The sequence below is a fragment of the Dermacentor andersoni genome, chromosome 7 (genome assembly GCF_023375885.2).
Source record: "Dermacentor andersoni chromosome 7, qqDerAnde1_hic_scaffold, whole genome shotgun sequence".
Classification (NCBI taxonomy): Eukaryota; Metazoa; Arthropoda; class Arachnida; order Ixodida; family Ixodidae; genus Dermacentor; species Dermacentor andersoni.
Window position 1 is genome coordinate 102594992 of NC_092820.1, and position 12162 is coordinate 102607153.

The following is a 12162-nucleotide window of genomic DNA, read 5'->3' on the forward strand; positions in this document are numbered from 1 at the left end:
GGTGGTTGGCCGCGTTGCTCAGCTCAGAACTCCAAGACCAACTTTGGGCCATCCAGCAAGCCATGGAGGCTGCCCGGGAGCAGCAGCTCCCAATGGCCATCTAGGCGGCCCCAGGCCCGGGCCTAACAATCGCCGGTTTCCAAATAAAGTTATCACATCACATCCTTGTCAGCAGAGAATTTGTAATTTCATATTACGTGCCTTTTGCTCGTCGTACAAAAGTTTCACACAGATGGCTCTTTTCATCAATAACGGTTGTAGAGATTTCTTCGCTGCGATGTCAGTCTAAAGAATGTTTTCAAACAAGTCGCCCTCTGCCATAATGCAGTATTGCCACCTTTTCAGCACTTTTTCAACTTTTTTGATAACTGAAGACGGTATCTCGCTGCAGGCCTCAGCAATCACTGCCTTTAGCGCTTCTGGTGTAGTTGTAGGTTTGCGGTACACACGGTCTTTCACATGTCCCCACAAGAAGAAGTCAAGAGGTGTCCAGTCCGGTGACCTTGCAGGCCATGCCACTGGTCCATGCCGCCCGACCCACTGGCGTTTGAAGGCTTCGTCAAGCCAGGCTGGGACAAGGCTGGTGCGGTGAGCTGGTGCACCGTTGTGCTGATACCATGTTCATTTTTAAAACACAAGAGGAAAATCACAGCGAAAATCTTCGACTGGGCCTTCCAAGATGTCGTTCACGTACCGCTGAGCAGTGAGCATGTGGTCAAAAAATACGGGGGCAATTATTCTTCCGTCAAAGATACCGCACTACACACTGAATTGCCATTGGTACTGGTGTCCGGTCTGCGCCACCCAATGCGCGTTCGTATCGCTCCAGTAATGCGCATTATGGATGTTGACTTGAGAATTTCTGGAGAAGGTTGCCTCATCTGTCCAGAGCACCTTGTCAACAAAATCCGGTATTTCGTCGCTGTTCACAAGGATCCAATTTGAGAAATCAAGCCGCCATTGAAGATCTATTTCTTGCAGCTTTTGATGACGTCGGACGTGATACGGATGCATTTCAGCGTTTCTAAGCACTCTTGACAATGAAGACTGAAATGCCGACCTCACCACTCACATCACGCACGCTGGAATGAGGGTTTGCAGTCATGAAAGCCAAAATGCCTCCTTCAGCCACTTCACTGATGGTCCCCTTTCTTTGCCGCGTCTTCTTGAAGCTACATGTTTCTTCCAGCGCCAAGTAACTCCTCATAATTGTGTTCGCGCTAGGTCTTCCACCACATTGCAAATTTCGGTATACTTTGGTAGCTTTCCTCTTGTCGCCCCGTGCCGCTCCCAAGGCTAAGACAATGTTCGCCTTCTGCTCGCTTGAGTATGGCATGCTTTAGGCACTGCAAACAATTTCTTCCGAACGGTTGCGCGGCACGACAGTAATAGGTAGTCCAGCTCATATTCATCGAGCTCATATGCATCTCACATGCATGTATTGTGTGTATTTTTTCTTTTCCACATCGAATTGAACGCTGAAAAGAGAAAGCTCTTCTCGTCATATTGGAATAAACAACTGACGACGGCGCGTTTTTCGATGACAAGCGCGGGCGGCTGCTGACGACGCGCTTTTTCGAAGCGCCGTCGCCAGCCGCTGCCGGCAATGTCACAGCCGAGCAAAGGTTGAAGCCCTCTCTCGTAATCGAAGGGAAGGCGCGCCGCTGGCGATGTTTTTGCAAATCACTCATGAGAGCGCTGTAATCGCGGCACATTCGGGCGCACAGGGCACGCTGTCACGTGGTGTTGTTTAAACTCCGCGGGCTTTCGTGTTTCCCGAATAAAAACGGCCATCCTAAATCTCGTTGGAAGTACCTGGGTTGGGCAATATTTTTGAAGCTCCACAACTTTCCTATTGACGCCTGAACATTTCAAGCTATATTGAAAAATTTTGTTTAATTTATCTCGGCTAATTAATTAAAAAAGATGAGCAAGAATGGCAGTGTAAGTTTAGATAAAGGCTAACAACATCCACGCGATTTCTGTTCTGAAGAATGCATAGGTTTTTCAACATGTTGGTCGAAGTTAGCAGGGACACCCTGTAGATATGTACATATAAACACACGCACGAACTTGCATATAGGGGTAGGATCCCCCTCGATCCCCCCAAATAATATCCTGACTACGGCCGTGGCTCAAACAGCTCAAAAGTTCGCGTGCAAATGCGCATTACCTTGCAACAAGAAGTGGTACAATGTTTTTCAGTATGCATATAAAGTTTTCTCGCCGGGGTGGGAAGGTAAGAAACGTTTTAAAGGATGTTTAAAGAAAACTGTACCCACGTGAAGTTGAAAATTTTGTGAGCTCATTTTGGCGACCGGAAAGCCGATTAAGCATCGTCACCAAGCGAACTATTGTGCATGTAATTATCTCAGTGACCGCTAACAGAGCGCCATTTATCACTAACTTTCGTTCACAGCAGTTGCACGTTTTGGATACATGCGGTGCAGGGACGTAGATTTGAAGGCATTTCAAATGTTCACATGCGCACATTTTATGCAATGCTTATTTTTATGATTCTTTCATGTCGCATACTAAAGAGTTGCTTCGTAGCAGGAAATCTCCAAGTAGAAAAAGATTCAAGATACAGGAGCTTCTAGATGAAATTTATTTTCGTACAAGGGAATGGTTGACCAATGGCTGCTGGCACCAGGGAAGCATTGTTGGCCCTTGGAGCCTTGGGGGCCAGAATTCAAAGCAACTGGAATGGCAACGCGTTATTAACAGTTACAAGAGGTCATTTTTATTGCAGTAATCACAGCAAGATGGTAAACTTGCAAAGTAATTATTCACACATTGCAGACTGTAATACGAGAATACATATTTATTTAAGTCCTCATACCACTCAGGTCAATTTACTATAACACAGCGCTTATTAAGCATACAGGCAGAAATTTACGTTCCTCATGTCGCCAAAGGCCGATGACAACAAGAAAGATATTGAAGGCGGTAAATACTCAAGCTCTCACAGCTGTCTCATAAGCGGGAGCGCGCGAAGTTTTCGCGTACTACAAAAAATGAACGATAGCACATCGACGTTACATGAAAACTAGAACGCCGACAAAAAATAATATAAAATATGACAGACAAACCAGGGTGCACCGGGCGAATTGTATATGCTAGTACTCTGTTTTGAACACACTGTTCGATACCTGCATAGTCAGAACAATTGTACAGGCAGCACAGCGAACTGGACGAGTTGGAAAGTTAACATTCTTGGTGTATATGTGGAGCGCGACACAGACGTATCGTTAGTTCTTTCTCCCACATTTTTGTCGCGCTGCACCTATACACCAAAAATCGTACAGCAACCTCTCATGCCAGGCGAAGTCATCTGAGAGTTAATAGAGGTGTTACTTGAGATAAATATTGCTTTAGTCTCACCTCTGTAAACAAGGCAAACGCACCTCGCATATCCTGGTCCCTTTCGGAGTCGGCCAGTCTCCGCGCATACACAGTAACCATATGTAGTCGCCGGCGCACGTCTGCTGGTCCGCACGGCACCGCGTAAGAAGCTTTGCCACTTTCCGTGAGGTTTGTGCACTTTGGTACGCTGCGCCACGTCATACTGGTATACAAGTGTCAATATTATGTGTTTCGTATCAGTTCACCAAGGTCCTTGACTTTATATCGTCGTATACCGAACCTACAGCCCGGAGCCGATGAATGCAACGCACGTTCGACGGTGCGCTGATTGTAATGTCGATGGCACTGACGGAAACGACGAGTCGGCATCGCTTCCTTAAAGTTGGCTTCTCAGCGGCGCAGTTGAACATTTGACGTCATTTTGCACCACGTGACAACGCTCGGCGAATAGTGGTGCGAGCGGCGCCGGAAACGTTGAGCGCCAGCCTGCTTCCTGCGAGAGCATATAGGCCTCAGACTCTGCCCAGGCGGCGCTGCGGAAAAACCCGTCACCAGTGCCCCCATCGCAGACTTGGCGCGAACTGAGTAGTGCAAAAAAGAGCTGTCCACAAGCGAAGGTGCATAGGCCACAATGGACCCTCCGCGTTCGGTTGTATTGAGGCACGGTTTCCTAAAAATCAAGGAGCTAGAAAGCTTCTTCCGCCCATCCACTCTCCGGAGAGGGAGGAAGCTCAGCAGGGCGAAGTACGTGTACAATATAAAAGAAGTCTCAGCTAGGTGTTATTTCGGCGTGTTGCAGCTCACAAGTACAGAGAGCATCAGGTTTGTTTAAAGGCATATCAGCATAACAATCTAAGCTTTTCAAAGTGGTTCCATATTAAAAATGTCCTGAACACAAGACTTAGGTATCTCCTATATTTTTATGCATGTTATTACAGTAATGTTTTTCTTGCAAATATTTACAGAGAGTAAATCCTTCCATAGCCTTTTTCAGGGCAGCAAACAGAAAACGTTTTCCAAGGCAGCAAATTTAACAGCGTGCGATCATAACGAAAGTAAGCTTCCTACAGTGCCTACGCGCCGCATCTTTCTTTGTCGCAGGAGCTACAGCATCGCTCAGTACCTTTGAACTTTTCGCAGACGCTTCGAGCAACAAGCGTGCACAAATAAATTAAATAAACGCGATATTTTTTTACACACGTGCGTTACTTTGCAATTACTCATCCAGTGCTGCTACAGCAACTTTCTTGCTCACATTTGAAAAACGCAATCCAGCAGGATCAGCACGTTGCCAAACGTGCTTGTTGTATCGGCGCAGGACATACAACATACCGAAAGTAGAAATGAGCTCGCGATACAACGATGCTCTAGAACAGGATTTTGAATTCATAAACGAACCAAAATGTTTGGTTAAACTGACCTGCCAAATCTATCCGTTGCACTTGTTGAGTCAAGCAGAGACGGACGTCTGTTAACAGGTGTAAATATCAATCGCACATAGGCAGGATGGTTCGCAACGTTGTTTTTTCTGTTGCCAACGAAGTGGCGGCTGCAGATTCTTAAGTTTTCGCTTGGTTACCACGGTCCTCAGTCAGGGCTACGCAACACAATTACAGCAGAACGAAATTGTCGCACTTTCTCATGCGAGCCGCTGTGTTGTGGGGAATGCAAGTTTTTCGATTACCCAACAGGTTGAACGGCCCGTATCCAGTGCTCTCGCCTTTCCCCTTCATACGATCGCGACGGAAATCGGTAAAACTGAACGTTGTTATTCAGTCCTTCACGTTCATTGCAATTTACAACACAACAGTAGCGTCGATTGCGGCATTTCCTCGTAGCTCGCGTAGCTATCGCGGTTGCCGTAGTTTCCTGCATCAGTCTGAAGAGAGAGCCAGCAAGCGCTTTATGGCAGTTCGGCGGCGCGTCCGACTAGCGTAGAAATTCATAGCTCTCTGTCTGGGTGTTAAATACGCAAAACACTCGCAATACAGACCAAATCTAGTTAAATCGTTGTTTCGCAGTCGCTAGTTACATAGGCAACTTAGCAATGGAGTCGGGCTTCGCACTACTCAATTACTGCCTCTTCGCACCGGCAGGTGGCGCTACGCGTCGTGCAAAACTAGTGTTCCTGTATATGCTCCCGCAGGGAGCAGAGTTGCGCATAGGTCCGGTTTATGATCCAGCTCTGCAGTGGAGCCACTGCTCGCGCCCGCAGGAGGCAAATGCCGCGCGGTGCTCCATTTTTTTTTCTTTTTATTGTCTGCTTGTCGCGAGCTACATGCGGCAACTGCACGCAAGCGTTGAGCAAGATACAACTTTTTAATGCAGGCTAAGCTCGAATGATTGGCGTAGCCGCAGAGGTGCCAACCCCCCGAAATATTTTGTTTGTGTGTACATATATACACGCACACATACAAACACACGCACGAATTTACATGTAAAGAAGAGGACCCCCTCGATCCCTCGAAATAAAATCCTCACTACGCCAGTGGCTCGAACAGCTCAAAATTTCGCGTGCAAACGCGCTTTACCTTGCAACAAAAAGCAGTGCAATGTTTTTCAGCGTGCATAGGAAGCTTTCTCGCGGAGACGGAAGGCAAGAAATGCTTTAAAGGGTGTTTAAAGAAAACTTCACACACGTGTGGTAGACAATTGTGAGCACATTTTTGCTACCGAAAGAGACGAATAATGAATGTCGCCAACAGAACTATCCTGCCTGCAATCATGTCAGTGACTGTTGACCGTCATTCATCACTAAACGTCGTCCACAGCAGCTGCACGTTTTCGGCATATGCGGTGCAGACACGTAAATTTAAACGAATTTCAAATGTTCACGTGCGCACATCTTATGCAAAGATTATTTTTACGATTCATACCGCAAACATAGCAGCTCCCTTGTAGTACCAAATCTGCAAGTGGAAAAAGATTCAATATGCATGAGCTTCTAGATCAAATTTATTTCGTACAAGGGAATGGATGAGCAATGGCTGGTGGCAGCAGGGGATGAGTGCTGGTTCTTGGAGCCTTGGGGGGCAGAATTCAAAGCAACTGGAAAGGCGACAAGTTATTAGGAGGTTATTTTATTAGCAGGTTATTTTTATTGGACTATTCACATAAGAAGGCAAACTGGCAAAATAATTATTCACACATTGCAGAGCAGACTGTAATATGACAGCAAATTTATTTTTATCTCTTCATACTACTCAGGTTAATTTACTATAACACAGCGCTTATAAAACGTACAAACATAATTTCACATTCCTCACGTCGACTAAGGCTGATCGAACAAGCAACGTATTGCGGGCGGTAAATGCTGAAGCTATCGCAGCTGTCTCTTAAGCGGGAGCGCACGGTGTTTTCGCTTACTACAATACAATGAACACCAGCACATCAATCGACTTTACAGGAAAAAGCAGAACGCCAACGGAGCAGAAACGGAGAACGGAAAACGGAGCAGAGAACAGCCAGGGTGCAGCGGACAAATTCTACCTGCTAGTATTTACTCTGTTCTGAATACACTTTTCTGGAGCCGCATAGTCAGAACAATCGTATAAGCAACAAAGTGAATTGAGCGAGTTCGTAAGTTAACATTCTTGGCGTATATGTGCAGCGCGACACAGACGTGTCGTCCTTCCTTTGTACCGCGTCAGTGTCGTGCTGCACATATGCACCAAAAATTGCACAAGTAAGGAACCTCTCATGCCAGGCGTACGCATTTCAGCGTGTGCACGAGTGTTACTCGAGACAAATGCCGCTTTAGTGTAAACAAGCCGAACTCACCTCTGTAAACAGGCGAACGGACCTCGCATATCCTGGTCCCTTTCGGAGCCGGCCGGTCTCGTCAGTCCGCACGGCACCGCGTAAAAATCTCTGCCACCTTCCGTGCGATTTGCGTAGTTTGGTGCGCTGCAACCCGTCACACTGGAATACAAGTGTCAAAATGATCTGCTTCGTAGCACTTCACCAAAGTCATTAACATAATATCCTCGAATACCGTACCTGCAACCCGGAGCCGATCGTTGCTACGCGCGCTCGACGGTCCGCTGATTGCAATTTCGATGGCACTGACAGAAACGAGTCACACCCTTTCCGTAAAGTTGGCTTCGGAGCGCGCAGTTGATCATTTGACGTCATTTTGCACCACGTGATCGCGCTCCGCGAATAGCGGTGCGAGCGGCGCCGGAAAAGGTATGCGCAACTCTGCTCCCTGCGGGAGCATATACAGGAACACTATGCAAAACTCCAGAGTCTGACGTCTATACAGGAACACTACCCGCGATGTGAGATGCACGCCGCATAGCGTCGACACGTGCACGCTTTCTCTTGCTGTTGCATATTATTGCACCAGGTGGCACGCCATGTAGCAGCTGCATAGCTGTTGGCACAAGGTAGATAGAGAAGGTTCGTCAAAGAAAAATATGATTGAGGAGATGTTACAAATATACTATAATGAAAAACACATATCGCATACCTTACTAAATCGAGCAGCCTAGGTGACTGTCACCTTCCCCTTTGAAAGGTGATGCCAATAAATCATCATCATAACCATTGCCATCGTATGGTAGCATTTGCCACGCGGTGTGATACACGCGCCGCGTAACGCCGATACGTGCAAACATTACATCGCAGTGGCCTGGTATTCCAGCAAGTGTCCCGACATGTATTTAGCAGTTGCATGTATCTGCTGTATGGCGCATGTAGCTGGGCCTGGCTTAGTCCAGCAGGGTAGGGGACTACTTGTCATCGCCCCATTTCAAATGGGATGCCAATAAATCATCATCATCAACAACAGCAGCGTTCGTGCCCCAGGTCAAAGGATGTGACTTGTGCGCCGCGTAATCTGGAAGCCTGTGTTAATTCCTTTCCTTCTTCTTTCTTCATTACCTTCTCCCCCCAACCCCGTGAATGCTCCTTGGCAAAAGATATCCACAGGCGGTGAGGCAATATATGCGAACATTAGTTTTATTTATTTCTAAAGTCGTGTGAATGTGCTAAAAGAAGGAACATATTATTCTTAAGGTAGTGAATAAACAAATGAAAAAATGAAGTGGAAAACACGTAAACTCTTGGCAGATTTTCATAACGCCCTTAGTCAAGGTGACTGAGAAACACTGGGCAACGAGAACATTTCTTCAAGAAGCAAACACTTTGAATATTACAAACTCATTAGAAAACCTTCATTCTAAACCACTGAACAATACAAGCATTTCCACAAATTCGAAAATTAAAAAGACACTTTAAACTCCTTGAGTTGTAATAACAATGAGAATACAAACACTTACCAAATGAGCTAACAATATAAAATTTAAAGAAGAATGGCAAACGCTTCGCCTTTCAAAAATGTAAGCGAAGTACGAAAATCGTTACAAAACAAAACGGCAAGAGCGATTCTCGAAGGGCAGTGACTTTAATAACGAAGGATAAAGTAGAATCAGGTGCTGTGACAGCATGAATAAAGCTGGCTCATTATACTGTGGTGAAATTCACTGTCTTTTTATAGAAAGGCTACCGCACAATTGAGAATGTGTTTCGACAGACAGTTGGTCTCTGAATAAACCCGTCCGCGACGTCACCTAGATTTATTTCGCCGGCGAGCTCTTTGTGCCTATGGAGAACTGCTATGTCATTTCACCGCGCTTGTCCCATAGTACACCTCAGGTACGTTTTGACGCGACGTAGGCATCGAAACTATTCGTCGCACTGGCTGTAGTCGACAAGTGCTTCCCAACTTCCGCGCTTACTAAATGACCATAATAAAAACAAATTGATATTCGCGAGGTAAATTATCTGCCTTGTACGCGTTCTTTCTAGCTTAAGATTTACCTCTAGCGCTATCTTTCGTTATTATTTAATTAGATTGTTAAATGCCACTATTGCAATATGTACGTTGTAACGAAGTGTTATGCTGGCGTCAGATGCTGATGTGAAGTGATGTATGCCAATGCATGACGCTCTATGTGGGGCCGTACGTAGTGATGCGTTTCATTTCAAGGTTTTGTCAAAGTGTACGATAATGTAAACAAAATGCGTGAGCCACCCGTCACTGCTGCTTCGTGGCTATGGTGTTGGGCCGCTAAGCCCGAGGTCGTGGGATTGAATCCCGTCCACGGCGGCTGCATTTCGATGGGAGCGAAATGGGAAAACACCCATGTATGTCGATTTAGGGCACGTTAAAGAATTCCAGGTGGTCCAATTTTCCAGGGTCGCCCACTGCGGCGTGCCTTATAAGATCGCGGTTTTGACACGCAAAACCCATATTTCCTTTTTTATATGCGTGTACCTCTGGGGCTGTCTGCCAGTATGGGGGCGAAGGATACGCTCAAGCCATCCTTGACTGCCTTTTTCCTTCGCCGCGCATCGTATGTATGGTAATAAACCAATAAAGAATCAATCAGTCAATCAATATCAGATGTGCATGACGTGACTTGGACATGTTCAAAGCAATTTTGACAAGCTTAGCCATCTCGTGCAAAAGATCTCGCAGCTGCTCATGGTTATCCTTCGAAGGCATCTTTACAAAATCCTGAAAAGATTTAAAGGGTGTATTGCACTGCATTGCTGTATCTACGAGCATAGTTCGGCGAACGTTGAACCGTTCAGCTCCGTTCAGAGCCGTTCAAGTTTTTGCCCGAAGAACTTCTACAGGTACGTGCTGTCACCATTCCCAGTGAAAAGGTGCTCTATCTCTGTCATGTACTGCCAGACTTCTGGTGGATACCTGTAACCCTGTGAGGAATCAATGTGTCCAGTACCCGCTGATGGCCTTGACCATTTTTTCTGCTTTATCATATCCGAGTGCTGCTTTGTGCATCGCAGCGTTTACTGTTTCTCATCGCGAAAACGCGTGTATCAGGAGCTTGAGGATCAAGCATGTGTCGAATCTTGACAGCGCCGCGGCGTCGTTCCGTTCTTCTGGTGCTAGGCCATGAAAAACGAGATAAGGTGCCTATACTTCTGAACAGTTGATTTCAGAGAAGTGGTTCATAACGTCCGTCTCGTAGGACAAATATTCTGCAAGCTTACGCTCCCATTTTCTTTCTGAAATGCCTGGAGCATATCTAGGCACTTTGGAGAGCACGCAACAAAATTTCTGATTTCTAATATCATGCCCAGGAAATCGCGACACATTTCCACTTTATGACTCATTTCCTGCTATGTAAGTACAGTGCTAGCTGCTCCTCCTGTTGTATGAGGGTTTGCAAGCCCACCGTGTTGTTCTCTCATATTTGCAATGCCATATAGGATTGCCCGCGCCAATTGTCAATGCTGATTAAAACGCAAAAGGACGTACTTTAGAAGGGCATAATGCTGGCCGCTGTAGTGTTCGCAATGTTTTAAAATACACAGATGAGCTCATCTGTGCATTTGTATGTGTCATCTGTGTGTTGGCTTCTTATGACACGAGAGATGAGCTCATGTGTTTCGAAGTTCTTCTGGACTATGTACGAAAGCCGATCGACACATGCTGCTTGACAGATATGTGCACTGTCTCATCCATGGTTACTTCTTGGTGCCCCGCTTGACGAACCTCATTTGTGAGAGACCGGAGAACGTCACGAGTCAAACTTTTCAACGTTTCGTTTAAGATGTCGTTGGAGAGCCACCTGTGCTTCTTTCGAGGAAGCCATGATTGCAGTTCTGGAATCTCATTGGCGCGAAGTTGTAGAAGCTGTCTTAGATTACTTTCAGCATCATGGTCACCATGTACTGCCAGCCCCCGGCATGCTAAGTACTGCAACGCAAATAATGTGGCTATCAGAGCTTTTCTTTCACCTTTCATTTATTTTTGCTTCCTAATTACACAAGAAGTTGCTACATTAAAAATTATATTATGGGGTTTTACGTGCCAAAACCACTTTCTGATTATGAGGCACGCCGTAGTGGAGGACTCCGGAAATTTCGACCACCTGGGGTTCTTTAACGTGCACCTAAATCTAAGCACACGGGTGTTTTCGCATTTGGCCCCCATCGAAATGCGGCCGCCGTGGCCGGGATTCGATCCCGCGACCTCGTGCTCAGTAGCCCAACACCATAGCCACTGAGCAACCACGGCGGGTCTGTTGCTACATTCACCCCCCTTTTCGCAGCTGCAGTTTTCTTCATGGGTGAACGGTGTACATTCGAAGCCTCATGACTTCGAAATTTTATAGGAGCTTTCTTTCACTTAGAAAACCCATTTTACACAAACGTCAAGCGAGAGTCTTTATCCCTGGAAGTATTTGGAAGAAAAAGGTTCACCTCTCAAGCAGCGCGACATGTCTAAAAAAAATACTTTGTCCAATGACGCGTCATGCGAAAGTCATTTGTACGCATGTTTCAAAGCTTGGTTGGTAACGTCTCTGTTGTGCTTTAACGTTACGGTTTGGATTCTCACCGACATTTTGCACGTGGGCGGAGGCAGTCGCTACAGTGGCAGATGTTGAGCCTGTGCCGCTTAGGCAATAACTCTCAGTAGGTACAGAAACCGACGTGGTCGGTCCCATGCCGTGTGGATTGGGTTTCCTTTTGTCATCCTTTTTGGGAAGTCTGTCCTTCTTGATGAGCTATCTGTCAACATTGGTAGGGAGGGCCACCTGGCAATTCATTGTAGAAATTGCTAATGTAAGCCACACTTCTACGCCTGCGCTGTGGTTGCCAGAAGCCATGACAAATGGGTTCGATTAATATTTGAGGCCAAAAGGATCATTGACGCAGGCGAAAATTGCGTAAGTGTTGCATCATTATGACTATCACGCAACGAACTGCTTTAACTGAACGTAAATGCGCTCTGAGAAACTGTGATTGGGCTCCCAGTAT

The 12162-nt window shown here is 46.2% G+C and overlaps 1 long non-coding RNA gene across 2 annotated transcripts; it reads right to left on the minus strand.

Annotated features, from left to right (window-relative positions):
- Window positions 1-6308: 6308 nt before the first annotated feature.
- On the minus strand, window positions 6309-7611 carry LOC129385427 (uncharacterized). 2 transcript variants are annotated; one of them, XR_008612960.2, is made up of 3 exons: window positions 7366-7611; window positions 7147-7287; window positions 6309-6414 (listed from the first exon to the last, which is right to left on the minus strand). It is a non-coding gene; the product is annotated as an uncharacterized lncRNA (long non-coding RNA). The 2 variants fall into 2 exon arrangements; XR_011895494.1 differs by having other exon boundaries at window positions 7147-7611.
- Window positions 7612-12162: the final 4551 nt, after the last annotated feature.